The following is a 19,048-nucleotide window of genomic DNA, read 5'->3' on the forward strand; positions in this document are numbered from 1 at the left end:
CACTGGAAAACTCCCAACAAAATCTGGCTGCTACGTAGTGATGGGGGAACTCTTTGGAAAACAAAAGGGGAGGGGGGAATACCCCTCCACCCACCGCAAAAAAAAAAAAAAAAAAAAAAAAAAAAAAAAGGCAAAAAAAAGCCAAACAAAACCCCAAGGAAAACCGAGTCCAGAGGCGGGGGTGAACACTTGACAAGCAGGGGGTTTCAGTGCCAGTCATCTCTCACGTGAGCAGGTTTGGGGAAATCAAATCCCCCGGCACAACCGGGAAGGCCGTGGCTGCGGAGGGCGGCGGCGCTCGCCTGTGGCCTGGCTGCGGGGCGGCCCCGGCACCTGTGCCCGCGCTGGCTGCGGGGGCGGGCGGTGCCCTTCCCGTAGCCGGCGTTTCAGGGCGGGCGGGGCAGGTGTCGGCGCCCTCTTTCGCGGGCTGACGCGGCTCCCGGGGCAGCCGTGCGGGGCGGGAGGAGCGGAGCGGGCGGGCAGGGCCGGGGTTCGGGCCGGGATGGGCCCGCCCGGGGCTGCCGCGGGCCCGGCCGAGGCGCGCGCCGGGGCGGTGCGGGCGCGCGGCCCCGCCGGGAGGGGGCGGCGCGCGCGCGCAGAGGCGCGCGTCGGGGGGGCCGCGCGGGCGGGCGGGCGGGGCCGGCACCTTGCGCGGCGGGCGGGGGCTCCGGGAGGGCCGGGCGGGCCGGCCCCGGACAGCGGCGGCCGCGGCAGCGCCGGGTGAGTCACTGCTTGGAAATGGAGTGGGCGGGCGTGCGCGTAGCAGAATGAATGATGTCAGGGAGCACCGCGGCGAGCATGAGGCTCGCGGCAAACGCGGCGGCGGCCGCAGCCCCGAACGAGCGCTGTCCCCGGCGCCCCCCGGCCCGGAGCCGCCCTCCAGCGGGAGAGCCCTTCCAGCTGCGGCGCTGCTGAGGCAGGGAACCTCCGCGAGAAGTGTCGCCTCCGCCGCCGCCCTTAGAGCCGGTCCCTTTCGCCAGGAGCGAGAAGAGGCTGAGGCTGGGAGAGGAGCAAATTGCAGGGGAAGGTAGAGATTGTGGCAAACTTTCTAGCTGCTTCTGCGTGCTGCTGCCTCACTGGTGGGAGTGTCTGCCCGTAAGGAACTGCAGAGCCCAAACCCAGGAGCCCTGAGGCTCCAAAAACGACTCCAGCCGCCTTTGGAGGACGATCTGCCAGCAGTGCAAGATTTTGCATATACGGCTGAGTAGGTAAGTTGGGAGCGGCATAGGTGGCTTGAGAGCGTGGCGTACCACAGGTGCCCGCTTGGAGACCCCGTTTCACGGGAGACCTGCAGCTGTCAGCCGGACAGAGACTGGGAGGAGCAGTGCCACGCTTGTGGGCTCCCGTTTCTCGCGGCCCCTCTAGCTTGGGAGGGCACCTGCTGTTTTGATTTCTCTTGCCAACGTGGAACTTACCTAGGTTGAAAGTAAAATTCTACGGTTTTGGTGTGGGCAGTTGCGTACCTACCTCTTAGAGCAGTACCACATACCTAGCTGCTCAGGAGGGGAATTCAAAACGTGGGATTTCAGCTCAGGAACACAAAGTATTATTATAAGGCTGTTGTAAAGGTCTTTTTTTGTAGGTTTGGGTTTTTTTTTTCCTTATTGTGTGTCTGCTCTATTCAAGCCACTCTTAAATTTCCTGAACTGCTGGTAAACTAAACTTTTGACTTAGTGGCAGGTTGCATTTCTTTTAATGTTGTGTGGTTTCTGGCGTAAATTTCTCTCTAAATTCTTGTGAAAAGTAGTTGATCCATAGTCTTCTGGCAAATTATTAAAACTAGGATACAATGTAGAATATCTTTTGTTCAGTTTAGTCCATTTCTAAACATTTTATTTTGTTTCATTTGAACACGTAGGAAATAAAACATCTGTCCTCAAACCACTTGACAGCTTTTAATTTATGCACAGTTAATTATACATTAACAAGTGAATGGTTCTGTAGAAGTATTAGCATAAACTGAGCAGGTGCATGGTTCTTCATCTGAGACACCAGGCCTTACAGGAGTTTTGGCAGGCTTCACTTTAAACCACATTTATTAAATGCTTTGTCCAAAATCAATTTGCCTTTTTAAATTATATTTAATGTAGTTACTTAGATGTATTATTATTTGACAAGGCAGGTTTTTTGAGGCTCTATAGTCTAAATATTTTCTCGCTGTGAAACTAATAACTTTTATTCCTTATTTTGCCCTAACTTAAATAATTTAGGGCTTAATTTACTAGAAAGATCAATGTGCTTGCTTCCATATTTCTTTCCTTTTAGATTGCTAGTCCAAAATCAGACAGATTATCACATTCTGCTGAAAAACATATGCTTGTATTTGTCCTTCACAAAAATATTCCAGTGTACCCTGGATCATATGTCAGTCTTAGAGAGCATTGGACAAATCAAGTGGTGATTGGGAGAAACTTTAGGTGAAAATCTAATGGGACAACAGTAGTAAGGTGATAAAGGCCCCTAATGAAGTAGATTTCTATGCTGTCCTTGAAGTGAACTTACACAATGGAGAAATGACAACTTGAAGAGAGCAAAGATAGATTTTTTTTTTTTTAAGTCACCAGTTGGTAATCTCAATATAGAATGCTTTTACTCCTATATTTTAAATATTGAGCCATGCATGGCATGTTGATAAGTATCTCCTTTTCTGCATTGTAAAAGTGTGCTGTAGTTGTAATACTGTAAGACAGAAATTAATTCAGAATTGAATGTTTCAAGTAGACATCAGAAGTGTTATACCAGGGATACTGTATAGTGAAAAACTGAAGATTTCCTTATCAATGCAAAAAACTCAGCCCACACACGTACCTCCCTGTCTCTGGAAGAGCTGAATAAGAGACTTAGTCTTAGGTATTTTTAATTGTAAAGCCTGGAGTTATTTATTTACAGTGTATGAGTATAGCATTTTAAAGGTATGAAGACTGAAAAGCAGTGTATTGATTTTTAAGGATTAACAAAATAAGTATTGAAACAATTGATGGATTTAAAAAAATAAGTAACCTTTTTAAAGGAGCAGAAAATGCAGAAGAAGGTTTTTCAAGAAATGGCTCATTACTCTTAAATCTCTTGGAACAGAAATGGTCTTTGAAGATAGAGGTATTTGTAATAAAATGGCATGCCTTTTCTGTTTGGATTTTTTCCTAATTTTGGTGGGCTGTTGGCCTGTGCTAGTTTTTGATGCTGTTTGTGGACAATACAGATGCTGTGACATATTATTTAGTATGGCTGTGGTATTGCACTGGTCTGCACAGATGCTGCGAAGATTAATGTAACACTAGGTCCACTGTCTTCAGAGATCTCTCCCTGCTGGGAGAATTGTTTGTACCATGGACACCACTGTCCCCAAAGATGCTGTGCACACTGATAATGTCAGGCATCCAGGCACCGCTGTCCCAGCAGATGCTGAAGACCTTAAGAGCTGCTAATGGGAAAGTTTTATGTAACACAGATAGCTCGGTGTTACGTTTCTAACAGAAAGCCTATTCTGGACATTTCTTAACTCTCCTGAAAGCCAGCTGTTCTAGTGAGGCTCCAGGGTGTTAGTAACCACAAGCATCTCCTGTGTGAGGGTGCTTGCCTAAGTTACCACTAACAGCTACCACTGTTTCTCTTCCTCAGAACAGATCTTGTGGGGATATAGGTGATAAAGAGAATGAAGTACTTCTTACCAATAGAACTGGTTTTGGAAGTCTGTGGCTGTTGCTAGGAATTTTAATAAGACTAAAATATGAAGTAAAAGTAACTCAGCTTTAGGGAAACATGGTACTTACCCTCTAGCTAACATACATGCAGTATCTGTAAAATAAGGGGACTACTGTGCTTTGAGGTCATGCTTGTGGTTGCTGAGTAAAACTTTCTGCTTACTGTCTGTCAGGTGGATCCTGCTTGCAATCTGATGGCATTTAAAAATGTTGGAGTCGAGCCTGTTGTATAGAAGAAACAGTTTGGCAGTGTCTGAGGCCGTTGAGGTGATCATTACAAATAGAATGGTTCTTAATGAAACAGTGTTTGGGTTTAGATCATCAGAGAAAATAATGAGCATTGGTAATCAGGAGACCTTCACTGCCTTCATTCTGACAAGAGAATTTTATAGCAAAAAAGCATATATTACGTATTTTTTTCATAAAATATAGTTTCTCCAATATGTAACTCCAGAATGGCAGAATGTCCTGTTTATTTGTAGGTACCTGAACAAAAAAATCAGATGTCACTTACCCTCCCCAGTTGACAGAGGTTAACTTTCAACTGCCATGTATAAATTTTAAGAACATTTCACTTATTATTGATAAAATTTGTATACAAAAATGAAGTTGCTGATATTAGTAGATCTGTGAGGGTTCTGAAGTCAGATCTTGGCAGTCACACATTGCAATGTCTTCCTGTTCCTAGCTTTTCTCCTGGCTTTTAGAGCTCATCTCTTTCTTTTCTGTTGTCTTTTGTTTCTTTTTCTTCATAGTGATTTCCTCAGGCTGAATCTTACTAGGATCCTGTGCCATGCAGTGAGCTTTGCAGTAAACTCTGCAGTGTTGTTGTGTCTGTGGTTACTGATGCAAATTAGGATTAGGACTGTACACCTGTTCTTGCCTGGGGAAATGCTGAGCCTCTTGGGTACAGCACTGAATGTTTTCAAAAGTTGCATCATCTTAATTTGGTTGATTTAAGCTGAACTGGTACAGAGCATTTAGGAATATGGCTAATTTTAAGAATGGCTAAATTTAAAATAAATTCCCCCTGGATTATTTTTGATTTAGAAGTAATCTGAAATCTTAAATGAATTAAGAGAGTTGGATTCAGTTTTTCAGATAAGATGTAAGCATATCATGGCTGAAACTGGGAAGGAAGTTTAAAGTACAAATAATGATTAACTGTATCTTCAGTTACAGTAAGGTTACTTTGATGGTGAGATTGATATCACAAAAGGAATCAACAGAAGTGAGCAATAAACCCCAGGAAGCTACTTATATTTAAGGTATTTTTTTCTAACCCCCCATCTGGGAATTACAAACTGCCTGCAGCAGTTTATGATCACAGGTTTTCAAGGGTCCCCAGGCAATTGATGATGTTTGTGAAATGTTTCAGAGACAGGTTTACATGTTAGATGTCATAAACCAGTGTGGCCCCTGTAGAGTTCTATAACCTCCACACCTTTGGGAAAGGCCTTTTTGCCTAGAATGCCTGTTGCTGTCTTAGGCCTGTGTCAGTCTTGCTCCTACTGTAAGCTTAAATATTCAGAGTGAAGTTTTAAGTACTAATATGGACTAAATATATATAAATAAAAAAGCCCAATATTAGTACATTTGTCTAAATTAGTATATATATATTATTTCTGTCTTTATGCAAGTTCTGACAGCGAGGTGTCACTAAGAGCTATCGAAACTAACGAGTTTGTGTCTGTAGTGTCTAACTTAGAGAAGGATGGGTTTTTTGTTTTGCTTGCTCATACATCCATGATCATAGTTCATGTCTCTAATAATAGAACTTGAATTTGATTGGGTTTTTTTGGTTGGTTGGTTTTGAGTGTGTGTGTTTTGGGTTTTTTTTAAATCTAAGTTAACTATAAAATAAACGGGAGTCTTTAATCCTGTCAGAGTGCAGAAATCTGTCCAGCCTCTACGAACAGGCCTATTGGATCTTGTAAGACCTAAGCACAAGGTAATGTTTTCCATTTCTTGAAGTATTTTTAGAAGTATTTTGGCATATGCTACCTCTCTAAAAGAATCTTTAATATAACTCTTGTGTCTGTAAAAGTCCTTTATTAAGAAGTCACCTGCTCTCACTACTTGGTTATTTTTTTATGTTGAAATATGTTTGCATTTTCTAATCTTTCTCTTTTTGGAGTGTGTATTCTGCTTAGCCTCCTAAGATCTTAAACTGTTGTGTGATGAATGCTGAAAGACTTCTCACAGTTAGTTTCAGCCATGTGAAAGGTACATAACAGTGACAAAATGTTTACTTATGCACACACCCAAGTTCCTGCTTATGTTCACTCTAGTGCTGGCCAGTTGGTTAATGGAGCAGAACTAAGTAAGGAGACAGGGTCTCCAGACTTTTTTTATCCCGTTTCAGCTGTGTTATGCTTATGCCCTGTCCAAGAAACTGAATTCAACCCTATATGCTTCATTTAATATTCCAGACTACTGCTAAATCAGAAATAATGAGGCAGTCTCCTTATTTAGGTGACATAATTTGCTGGAGAGAAGCAGCAGTAGAGAAGGTCATGCCTCATAGTCATTAATTCTGTCTTTCATCTGGAGGGCATGATATAATCCTGTAGCTTGTTGATAGTTATAGTATGCTTCCACAGTAATTACAGTTTATTTGATTATTTTTTAAATTTCTTTTTTTACTTCCCCTCATCAGCCTTGTGAATGGGAAGCTGCACTTGCTGTCTGTAGATGCTTTATGCCAAATACTGCTTCCCATGTCTTGGTTTGAGACTGAACACAGGCTGTATTAGAGCAAAGTGTTCCCATCACTGCAGTTGCTTAAAAAGGACATCTTAAAAGCTGTAATGCTGTGTTACTGTCTTAACAGTGCTAAAGCAGCCCTTAATGTAGAATTCTGTTTCATCTTCTGGCAGTTATTCTGGTTCAAATTTATGTACTACAGTTTCAGTAAAAAAATCAAAAGCATTTACACTGAAATTCTGAAAGCCCTATTTTGTTTTGGTGGGATTTTTTTCTGTAAAACTGAGAGATATTAATTCTTATGACTCTCATTTGGATTAGTCCATTGATGCTGGGTTTTTTTCTGGTAACTTAACTTTTTCCGGAGTGTATAGAAACTGGATATGTTGTAGCTTAAAAAGTTAACTCGTGTTACTTTTAGTTCCTGTTTATTAGGAGCCTGACAGAAGTCCTACCAAAGCTTGTGGTTTTTCCTGTTTTCATAATGCTGTACTAATCTGTAAGGATGCCAGGTATGAGTTCCTTACAATGCCAGTCTGAGAACCATGAGCTTGTCTTCATTTGATTTTACTCAGATTTTATATGTTAGAGTGTCACTTGACAAGAGTTCATTCTTGTCTTCTGGCATACCATCTTGGTCTCTTAGAGGCCAAAATTTGGCTCTAATTTATAAATAAAAAAAATTAGTACACTTGCTTAAGCTGTATTACTGAAATGCAGATGCTGTTTTTCACAGAATTGTTTGCAAGTTACTTTGAAAGCATGTGTATCCTTTGCATGCAGCTACAGGAATGATCTTGAAATTTTTGGGAAAAAAAATCAACTCCTCTTGATGTGGAAAATATGCCAGAAAGCTAAAGCTAGTCCTCCAAAGTGAAACTCTGTTTATTTCCATTCTGTGAGAAAGCACGTTGGCTGGAGTTGTTTGAATCCTATTATTGGCTATTAAAAGTGCTCATGCACTAACATAGAAAAACAACACTCCAGTGTTTTTGTTTTCCTAGAAAATTTTTTTAACTTTCATGGTGGACTTCAGTCTTGTGAGGAAGGGCTGTGGCATCCTGTTTGGCACTGAAGCAAGAAGTATTAAAAGCATTGTTCCTTCCAAGGTGCCACAGTGAACTTAGGAGTTAAATTGGAAGTTAATATTAAGGCAACTTATTGAAGAGTTTAGTGTTATGAGTTTGAACTTCTGTCCACTGCAGTGATTGTATCCTGAGTTTCAGATTATTCAAAATTCATCTTTTTAGTGATAACTATGACTTGGAAACTGAATACTACACATGCTGCACAGCTGAATGGCAAGTGCTTTCCAATGAGAATGGTTACTGCAGAACACAAAACAAAGGCCAACAAGAAAACCTTAGTCATTATCTTCCTCTGTGCCGGTCTTAAAAAATGGCTCAGCTATTTCCATGTGTGCAAACAAGCATAAGTGTTAAGATAGGTAACATTTTTTCATTCTTCTGTTTGGAACAAACTATGTAATGTAGGGTGGAATAATGTGTCTCTCTCTGGTAAAGTCAGTAACTTGTACTGACTTTTAAAGGTTAAGATGGATGAAATAAATCTCAGCTGACCATCAACATTGCAAGACATAATACCTCAAATAGCAGAGCTTAAGTTGTTAGGCTAAATAAGTATACTTCTTGCTCTTAAAGTATTTTTCTTTGAGATGAAGTGCTTGGGGTTTTTTAAAGTGCGATTTTACAGATTGCAGGCAGGTAATGCTTTCTTGTGTGCATTACTCGTAGTCACTAGACAATCTGAACTAGGTAAGGTGCATGGCTTAGTTTTACTGTGCAGAATGTTCCCATAAAGTTTCTTTTTGGTTTTTTTTTCCTTAATTTGTAGTAAGATGAAGTTTATATTAAAGTCTTAAACATCATAGAGGTTGACTAAACTCTTTACCTCTTCTACATTTGAAGAGCTCAGAACTGAATGACAGAATTTAAAATGGGATACTATTCCCTTTCCAAGGCCTGGAGGGCAGAGGAGAGGGTAGGAAGGCAGAAGCTCTCTGTTCTTCTATTCTGCAGCAAGGGCAAACACTAGAACCATGTTTTCTACCTTACTGTAACTCTTTTGAGTGTGCACACATATGTGCCTTCTTCCTATTCTCCCTCTGCATCCCATGGTAGTAGAATCAGGAACAAAGCTTTTAGCTCTGCAAGCCTTTCTAGAACGTGTGACAGAGGCAACACAGTTTAGTCACAATTTGACTGTAATGTGTGTAACATGCTGATAAAGTTCATTCTTATCAAAGTCTCTATTGCACTTACAAGGACAGCTACAGGAAGAATATTGTACTTTGGCTTCCATAATTTGCTTGAAGAACCATTATCTTGATTCATCTTCCATAACACTATTATGAAGATGCTTCTGATTTTAATGGTTTGTATTGCTCAGAAGGTTTTAGATTGATGTTACATAGCTTATAATTTGGTCATGCATTGTTGAGAATGTAGCATGAAAAATGTCCTGGTGTTTATGGTGATATTCTATAGTGTTTCCAATTAGATTCAGAGAAAAAGGCTTTCTCCTTTCATCCAAAGGCTTATAAACTGCAGGATGGTGTTTTTAGTGTTGTGTATTTGTCATAGTGTATGAATGGAGAAAAAGACAAATCTTAGTGGACAGAAAATGTATTGCTATTTAGGATGATGTTTTTGTCTTGTCTCTATTACGACTGTTTTATAACAGTGTTTGCACACCTCTCATCTTCTCTTTTCATGAGTCCCGTTGGTCAAGGAGAGTTCAAAGGTCTGAGAGGAGCTTTGTGTCTGTTTACCTCTTAGCCAGGCAGCACCCACCCAGTGATTGCCCATGAGATACGTTTGCAGATAACCAAGCTGTAAGTCAGATTTTAATGCTGGTACATGTCAAAGAACAGGCAGCTTTTTACCTAAGTTACAGCTCTAGGAGCCTGTGCTGTGTGTGAGCCCCTTGTCTTGTGATTTTCTGTCTCCTGTATATGTTAAGAAAGTGGTTTGTGTAGTTAGACTGAATAGTACCTGTTCCAGTTGGTGTTTGTTGGAAGTTTTTGTTTGCTTGTTGCTTTGTGTTTGTTTTTTCAATTGCCTGCTGTGAAGTCTGCACATTAGCTCAAATGTTGAGGGTTAGTGGCAAGTCACTTCTTCCTGCAAAGTGTCTCAGTATGTGTTTGTGAATATTCAGTCTTCTGGTGTCTGAATATGCTTAAGGAATTTTACTGCAAGTTTTTATCCTGGACAATTCAGGTGATTGCCCTGACTGCCTCTTGTAGAATAAGAGATCAGTTTGTGCTCTTGGCCCAGAGAAACACAACTGAACAAGTGTCAGTTCTGTCTAAATCTGTTTTATAAATATTACTGTCAGACATGAGGAAGCTTTGGGAAGCCATGAACTTCTCTGAACAATCCTTTTTAGATTTAAATCCAACTCATGCTGTTGGATTTAAACTTCAATACTTAACTTGTTTGAGTGTATTCTGTAAAGCTCTCCCAGGAATATAGGGAAATGTAGGCTATGCAGATGCCTTAATTCTAGAGATGTGGCACTACTTTTCTGCATCAGACGCACACATCTGAGTATTCTATACTTAGGGCAGCTCAATGTGTGCTTTATGTGAAAAGGCAATTAGATTTGTTCAAACTTATTTTTTGGGCTGATTTGTTTGCAGTCTTTGCTGGACTGTAACACTGCTGTGTTTAAAACCTGTTTCTTTTCTATTCTTTGTCTTGCATGAGATATGGAGCTCATCTGGAAGGTTTCAGGGAGGAATAATATACCTACTGTAGGGCATAGATTCTCTTCTGAAGATCTGTGAAATTCTGACTCAATTTTTGTCTTGTGCTAGAACAGCATTTTGCATTCCTTGTGTTAAAAGACTCTTTTGAAACAGGGTTTTTTAAACTTCTTTAGTGTTAAAGTACTAGGAAGGAGAGAAAATGGATCTGCTCTGGGATTTCAGATTGATTTCTTCTGTTCTTTACCAATAGAACTTACCAATGCATGGGTAACCTGTGATCCACTGTTGTTTATACAGGTGTGCAATATGGATAACTGCACTTCATGTGGTTCAATAAAATTAACATTGACCTGTCACATAAGTTAAACATGCATGGCCTAGACTGTTTGCATGAGCTTAACTAATTAATTCTGCTGCACTGGCAGTGGAACAGCTTAACATGGGCTGGAATATGCTAGTATCCCAGCCTGACTTCTGCTTCCAAATAAATAAAATGTCTTCCTGGGTGGCAGCTGGGTGGCCAGTCCTGAACCATCCCCATCTTTGTATGTTGTCTTGATAAAGCAGTGTTAAGAAATTCCATGAGCTGGGATTGGTATGGAATGTTTCAGGCCATCTTGGTCTTCCCCAGCTGTCATTAACATCTTAGCACACCTCTTGAGTTACAGTTGTAACCTAATATAATGTGGAATTTTGATTTCTTCCTAATTGGCTTGCATGAGTCTAGAAGGCTGTTGCCTTTGCTCTGTAGACCTGTAATTGCTCCTGTGGGGGTGTTTCTTGTTATACAATGTCTGTCATGCAGGGTGTGGCATTCACCTGTTTAATATTGCCATGTGCAAGTTTTGTGCTTCAATTGTGCACCTTTGAGATGAAGTTACCCAGCTTTTAAAGTGGTGCTCAAGTGCAGCTGATGTGGGGACCTTCTAGGTGAGACTTCCCTTTGTTCTCTTTGCTGTATGTCTAGAATAGATTTGAATTTAGGGTGTTCTTGGTGCCACTGATACTTGGATGTGCCCTCCTCCTCCTGGCAAGATGATACTCCCCCAGAGGAGAGTAGTTGACAGCAAAGACCCCTGCAGTGGCTCTAGCTGCAAAGTGCAGGAGCAGTTCCTGCAACAGCTGATGTTAGAGGCTGTGCTGTGCAAGCCCTTGTCCTGGCCTGCATAGCCAGGTCAGTACCTTAAAAATGGCCTGGCTTGCTGTAGTGCTCTGTTAATGAAAGCTCCTGAAATCCAAGCCCCTATTGGGTCTTGAATTCAGGCTATGCTCTCGGCGACAATTTTCTCGGATTATGTCCATTTGTCCTAAATTTAGAAGGCTACTTATAAAGCCAGAATGTGATCTGTCCTTGCTGATAGATGCAGATCTTTTGACATATTTGGTATTTTTGAGGAAAACTTATGCAGGAACACAGCAGAAATAGCAGTATGTAATAAGATAGTGTCCTCCTTCATGGAAAAAGACAGTTGGTAGACCAGAATAATTATTTTTACTGTGCCCTAATTTTGCCAAGTTCTTAATTCTCCTCTTTAAAACTGCCTGGCACTATTTCCAGTTGAACACTTAGTTCTGTCCTTAGACTTTTGCAACTGATCACGTGGTATTAGTTGATTCACCACTTATTTACTGTACACCATGGCTGCTTAGCACATATTCACATCACTGGTCTCAGGGAGTCTAGAGATGAGACTGACTTTGTCCCAAACAGTTTTGTCAGCTGCAATTCTGACTGAGGAACAGTTTATAGAATCTTTGGCCCTCCATGTTTCAGAGAGTCTACATGGCACATCTTTGGCCTCCCTTCTTCTTCCCAAATTATTCTGTATCTAGGTGTCTGCTGGACATTGGGATAAGAATGCCATAAAATGCTTTTTGGATCATTTCTATAGAATACTTTCTATTTTAAAGTAGGCTTTAGGGCCTCCCATGAAAACGTGACCAAAAATAAGGATGTATGTTTGTAAATAACTTTTTTTCAAATATCCTTCTTGAAACATCTTTTTTGATGACTCATTCTTTACTTCTTCTGCCCTAAATGTTTTCATGGACGGTAAGACAAAGATCAGAAGTGGTCCTGGTTTCCAGCCTGTGGGGTTTTTTTCCTGTGGAAGTAATCTCTTGACTCAGAATTTTAAGTTACAGTAATGTTACTTAAATGAAGAAATGGAAAAGAAATAATGTTCAGTGTAGCACAATGTGCTGCTGGTATGAAACTGCCATTTAGCAGGCAGTTTGATTGGCCAGCTTGTATTTCCACTTCACATTCAGCCTTGACTGATTTGAGTGATTATTTGCTTGCCTGTGCTTCCAGAGAGAACAGGTTCAGTGATGACCAGATGCCTTCCTTGAGTACAGCGCATAGTTGAAGGTGGGGAAGCTGCTACTTGAGGTACATGATGATACAGTGTCATATACATCATCCTGTGTAGATTGAGAGTCACCTCAGTACCTTCACACCAGCTTTTACCAACTGGTAGGATAAGATCAATGTAATTTCAGTCATTAATTTAATTTGTTCCCTTTTAGTTATGCTGTGTGTGCATGATGTGCAAGATGTAGGTGTTACAAAGCAGTTGTGTGATGTTGCAATGGAAGACTCTAATGGTAGCTTTTTAGGAGCAATGATGACTTTTCAGCTGAAGATGCTGTTCAGCTGTTTTCTTGCAGTTTTAATCTTATATTTTAATAAGTGGGAATTTGAACATCACCAACTTTCTCATTTCAGTCCTTTCTAAGTTGGTTCTTTTTAAAAGCTCTTAAAAAGCAAAAAGAATTCTCAAACTATTAGGCAAGAAGGGGAAGACAAATAAATGAAAGTACTGATGGGAATGGTGAAAACCTTTATGCTGAGTCTCACGAGCTGCTTGGCATGAAGGAATTTCGTTATTGCCCTGGTGTTCAATGCAGGGTTGTTCTTACTGAAGGCTGCAGTTCAGCAGGGAATAATGAAGAGAGGTTGGAATTATTTTGGAGATGTTTAGCTAGGTTCTTAAATAGTAGCTCTGTGAGGGGCAGTAAAAACATATTAAAAGGATTCTTGGCCTCTTTTTATGACCTCTAGGGTGGGACTGAAATGGAGATAGCAAAATATATGAGAAGGGTATTACAGAAAGTTTTTAGATTATAGTTATTATTTTCCACTGCTGCCCCACTGTTAACATCCTCTCAGAAAAATTATTCAACAATGATATCCTGTATTGTGGGGAGATAGGATAATCACTTCTCCTGCCTGGCAAGCTAAGGAAATAAGTGTTCTATTCATCAGTCTGTGGCAGAAACAAAAATGAAGAAGGAAGTGTTGAAGTGTGCCGTACTTAAGTGTTTAGTATTTAAAGCTAAACACTGTCTTTTCTTAATTAAATAATATAAAAAGGAAATATTTTTTCTTGCCAGCATAATGTGGAAAGTATTTTCTTCTATAAATAGAAAGCTTTGAGCTAATGGAATACTTGTTGAAGTTTAAAGAAAACCATGGCACTGCATTGGAGGCTTAGGCTCTGATGCCTTTTTTTAACTGTATAGTGCTTCAAGTTGGTGCATAGAACTTCAGTGAGACACCCAGTTACATATGGAAAGCATAATATAATTTTGGTTATTGCAAACTGGAAGCTTGAAGAGTATACTATGAAAGGGTTCTTTGCTGCTTTTCTAATCCCCTAAGTAAACATGTCTGGATTGCTCTTGGTAATTGCTGAAATTTGTCAGTACTCTTGACTTGGTGTTAGGATTAAATTTACCAGGTTTTAGTTCTGAAAGTGTGTCCACAGAAGCTTGGGGGGGAGGGGGGCATTGGCAGGGTACTGTTAAGGAAGCATGTAGTGTATGAGCTAGATGTAGATTTGGATGTCTGAGCCTGTAAACAAACAGCTTGAATGAGGGATGTGTATTCCCATCTCTGGTTGACAGGGGCTGCTGATTGTGATGCACAAGCCTTAGGCTGCTTGGTGGTAGTCGTGGCAAGAAGGTAAAGGGGAAGACCAAAATAGGAACTACATCATGTTTCTTGGTAAATTTTAGTCACTCTGTTTACTGTGAGCATCATCCCTCTGAACTAATACTCATAAAGTTTTCCAGGCAACTAAATCAACAGAGCTGAGCAAGCTGAAAACTGTTCTTAGGGAGAAGAGAGGGGAAGCGAGTCATAGATTCTTTTCTGACCGATTTTAACACTGTGCATTGTGCTAGTCTTCTACTGTTGGCACAGAGGGTAAAACATTGGTCAGAATGCCATCAGACAAGGGTGTGTGTGGGTGTGTAGATATGGGTGTTTCTGCTGCTGGAGTCTCTGAACACGGCAAGTGTTGCTGCTATGTACAGAGTCACAATTTGTAATGTGCCACATGAACTGAGGGATATGTGAAACCAGCTTGTAGTATGATACTAATTAGTTTTAAATATGCCCTGTCCTAAGGACTCATGTGGGGTGAGGATTACAGTCCTATGCTTTGCAAGGACTATTGTCTGTTTCAGGCTTTTTAAAAAGTGAATTATGAGATAGAGGACTCTGTGTACACCTCCGTGCTAAAAGCTTTTCTCTGGATTGTGCAACTTTTCTGTGTATTATTGCTGATATTGTAAAATGCTGCACAGATTTAAGCAATTACTGTCCTCTCATTTTAAACTTCTAAGGAGGAGGGTTCTTGTTGCTGCAGAAAGTACACTAGAATGTTCTCAGAAATGTGACCTCTTACTTGCATGTGGGAAAGGCTGTGGATGTTGTCTGGACTTCAGCAGGGCCTCTGGCACTGTCTCCCACTGCACACTCTTGGAAAAGCTGCAGCCCCTGGCTTGGACAGGAGCACACTTTGCTGGTTCAGAACTGGCTGGATGGCCAGGCCAGAGAGTGGTGGTGAACAGTGCTGCATCCAGCTGGGGGCCTGTCACCAGTGGTGTCCCTCAGGGGTCGGTGCTGGGGCCAGCTCTGTTCAATATCTTCACTGATGACATGGATGAGGGGATTGAGTCTTTCATTAGTAAATTTGGGGCTGACACTAAGCTGGGAGTGTGTGTTGATCTGTTGGAAGGTAGGAGGGCTCTGCAGAGAGACCTGGAATGGTTGGAAGGATGGGTGGAATCCAGTGGGATGAAGTTTAACATGTCCAAGTGCCGAGTCCTGCATTTTGGCCACAACAACCCCCTGCAGCATTATAGGCTGGGGATGGTGTGGCTGGACAGTGCCAGGCAGAAAGGGACCTGGGGGTGCTGGTTGGCAGCCAGCTGGACATGAGCCAGCAGAGTGTCCTGGTGGCCAGGGAGGCCAAGGGCATCCTGGGCTGTGCCAGGGATGGTGTGGCCAGCAGGAGCAGGGAGGTCACTCTGCCCCTGTGCTGGGCACTGGTGAGGCCACACCTCGAGTGCTGTGTCCGGTTCTGGCCCCTCAGTTTGGGAAGGACATTGAGATGCTGGAGCACATCCAGAGGAGGCAACGAGGCTGGAGAGGGGCTTGGAACACAGACCCTGTGAGAACGACTGAGGGAGCTGGGGGTGTTTAGCCTGGAGAAAAGGAGACTCAGAGGTGACCTTGTCACTCTGTGCAGCTCCCTGAGAGGTGGCTGTGTCAGGTGGGGTTGGTCTCTTTCTCCAGGCCGCGCTGACAGAACGAGAGGACACAGCCTTAAGCTGTGCCAAGGGAAATATAGGTTGGATATTAGGAGAAAGTTTTCACAGAAAGAGTGATAAAGTACTGGAATGGTCTGCTTGGGGAAGTGGTGGAGTCACCATCCCTGCATGTGTTTAACAAGAGACTGGATGTGGCATCCAGTGCCATGGTTTAGTTGAGGTTTTAGGGCATGGGATGATCTTGAAGGTGTGATTCTGTGATTTTTGGAAGTAGCATATAGGGGAATAATTTGTCAGGCAATATCTTCTTAATAATGACTCAAATATTTTTAGGGTATATCACAGATCAATTTACTGTTATGTAACTTCCTTTTCTAGCTGCCTGATTGCTGATAAGCTGTCACACAGTCACTTTAAAGCACACATTAGTCATTGTGACTCCTCACTGCCCTGTACTGAAAGTGGTGACTAATCTCTGGGTCTGACTTTCCATTATGAATTGCAACCTTTACCCTTGGTAACTAGGTGGAGGACTTCACAAAATAGTCTAAAACATTCCTGCCTCCTGTGCTGGGTCCCCCTTACCTCACAGCCAGTGTCTGCAACTTTTGAGTCAGCTAGGAAAGATTTGAGGCATTTGTTGTGCTGCTAGGCTCTTAACAAATCTTTAGACTTTGCTATCTCTTTGAGAAGAATCTTGCTTTGGGTCGTGGCTCTTAAGCAGTGTCTGTGAAGCTCTAGCAGAATGAAAGAAGCCAGCCTGCACATAAAAGCCTGATCCAGAGGCTTATTTTGGCACTCATTTTTGGCATTTTGTCTGATGAAACTGAGGTAGAACAGTGACTTCCATACTTTGTACAGTGTTTATAATAGGCTTTTGTAATGAATAGAAGAAGGTTACGAGCCAAACATTTTTTTTTGCAATGTTACAAAATATGCAGTGGTAGAGAACCTTTATGCCTTTATTCAAAAGCTGATTCAGAGCTTAAATATTGCTTCAGGTTAGCAGACCTTTCTGTGCAGATCTGAAATACTGAAAGAGTCTCATTTTAGAGAGTATGGGTTAAGCAGGAAGAAGACTTAAACTTATTTTTCTGGTATAAAAATTTGTGAGGGAGTCTTTAGGCTTTAATGTTGGAATAACATTAATACTTCTTTCAGCTCTGTTGAAAAGGGATTTAGCAGTGTGCCTTGACAGTGAAGGCAAACAACATTGTCCTGAGCTGTATTTAATAGGAACATAGTCATTATTTGTAGGAAATGATTATTCATTCCTCTCTGCTCAGTACTGCTTGGCTGTCTAGAATACTGTACATGGTTTTTGGTCCTTCACCCAGGCAAAACATGAGACGGCAGCAAGGCCAGCAGGGGGACGATGAGGGTGGCCAGGAGGCTGGGGCACAGGCCTGGCAGGGGAGGCTGGGGGAGCCTGGGTTGCTTCAGCCTGAAGAAGAGCAGTCTCAGAGGTACCTGACTGCAGCCCCCTGATACCTGCAAGGATGCCATCAGGAATTGGAGACCAGGCTCTTCACAGCACTGGGGAGATACAAAGGCTGCAACTTCTAATAAGAAGTAGATAAAAACCAGTAGACTTAACAATTAAAAAACAAGCAAAACAGCAAAAATAAGTCCAGCTTTCACTGTGAGAACAGCCATGCAGTGAAACAAGCTGCATGGGGAGGTTGTGCTTCTTTGTAGGCATGGAAAGTACAGCTGGATTGAAACCCTGAGTCACTGCTGATCCTGGCCAGAGGCCCAGGGACCTCCTGAGGTTTCTTCTAACCTGAATGATTCTGTTTGTTCTGCTGGTTCTACAGATGTATGACTGACCATTCTCAAAACACTTGTTTTAGGGAAGACTGTTAACCTGCAAATAGAACCAACTTTGTCATGTACATATGGTTTATTTCTAGAATGAGTTACAGTAGCACTAAAAGATAACAAGTATTGGACAGCTATTGTGATCTTGTTTCTTGAAAGATAAGGGTAATACTAATCGCAAGGAAAATCTAGCCATGTCATGGTGTTGCCTTTAAAGGACATCAGACTCTTAGTTACCAAATACAGTCCTTCAGAATCTGGGGACCAAACAGTTCAAGAGTTTGAAGATTGCTTCAAGCAGTTAAGGCAAACCTACTCAGCAGTGTTCAAAATGATAGAGCTTAAAGATACTTTTTTCCTTGATTGTTCAGTTCCTGAGGACAGGTTGGATGGGGCTTTAAGGACTTGCTCTAGTGGAAGGCGTCCCTGCTCATAGCAGGAGAGCTGGAACTAGATGACCTTTAAGGTCATTTTCAACCCAAACCATTCTGTGGTGCTACAAAATGGGGGTTTTTTGGGTGCTTTTTGGGACATACTGTTTCAGAAACCTGGCACTGCTGTAGAATACACTGGATAATGAATTACTAGGAAAATGAAACCTAACATACTTCTTACTATTAAGAGGTATGAAGAAACAGAATTCTACAGGACTGGTAAACCTTGTTTACAAATGGATAACTTGTAACTTTGAAGCTTTTTCTCCTCTCTTTAGTGTAGGGATTTAGTCCTTAAATACATCTTCTGTTGGTATATTAGTAATCCTAAATGAGGGACTTACAAATCCCCCTCTCAGGGTACAGGGAGTAACTGCTCTGTTTCTACTGCTGCAAATAACTGCATATGATGTAAATAGTTAATTTTTTTTTTTTTTTATAAAAAAGCTAACAGTTCTGCAAGTGATAATGTGATGATAATGAACGGTACTTCTGTAATCCAGCTTTGTTTTACTTGCAATTCTTTAGCATCACAGCAGTTGTCTTCTGGAGGTTTTGGGTGGTGTTGGGCTTGTTTTTTCTTCCTACCAGCAGCCTGCATGCTGTGAGATGTACATATAGCCTAGAGGAATGGATAGTGAGGTCTGGAATGCTTTCAAAAATCAAAATTAAGGAGAAACCCCTAAAAGGGAGTTTTTATTCATTGCTGTGTAGATGACAGTGGTAACCTGGCTTTTTTTAGTTCTAGTTCCATAGGTAGTCCTAAAAATTTAACTGATCAAAATACAAGCTAGCAAAAAAATTGTCTGCCAGTAACTGTGTGATACAGATAAGTTACTTCAAATTGTACTTTGTTTGCACACCCCTTTTCTTCAGTTACCAAATACAGCTGTATCAGATATTTGATTGATTACCAACCTTAACAAAAAGCTTTAAAATAGTACTATCAGAAGTCTTTTCCATTTTGTATATGAAAGTATAGCTTCTCTTAATGTCAGAATAGATCAGTCTCACAGTTTTGGATATTCTTGTTCAAGTAGTGTTTAAACAGCAGGTTAAGAACTGCTTATTTGAAAACCCTGTGCAAATTGTGA

At 41.4% G+C, this 19,048-nt stretch overlaps 1 protein-coding gene across 1 annotated transcript in view; it reads left to right on the plus strand.

The window, feature by feature from the left end:
• The first annotated feature begins 874 nt into the window (after positions 1-874).
• SGMS2 (sphingomyelin synthase 2) overlaps positions 875-19,048 on the plus strand; it is a 40,611-nt gene continuing 22,437 nt past the window's right edge. Inside the window, exon 1 of the mRNA XM_063156460.1 lies at positions 875-1,208. The gene's annotated coding sequence lies outside the window, so the exon portion shown is untranslated. The remainder of the gene's footprint in view (positions 1,209-19,048) is intronic.

Source organism: Melospiza melodia, chromosome 5 (assembly GCF_035770615.1).
Source record: "Melospiza melodia melodia isolate bMelMel2 chromosome 5, bMelMel2.pri, whole genome shotgun sequence".
NCBI classification, from domain to species: Eukaryota; Metazoa; Chordata; class Aves; order Passeriformes; family Passerellidae; genus Melospiza; species Melospiza melodia.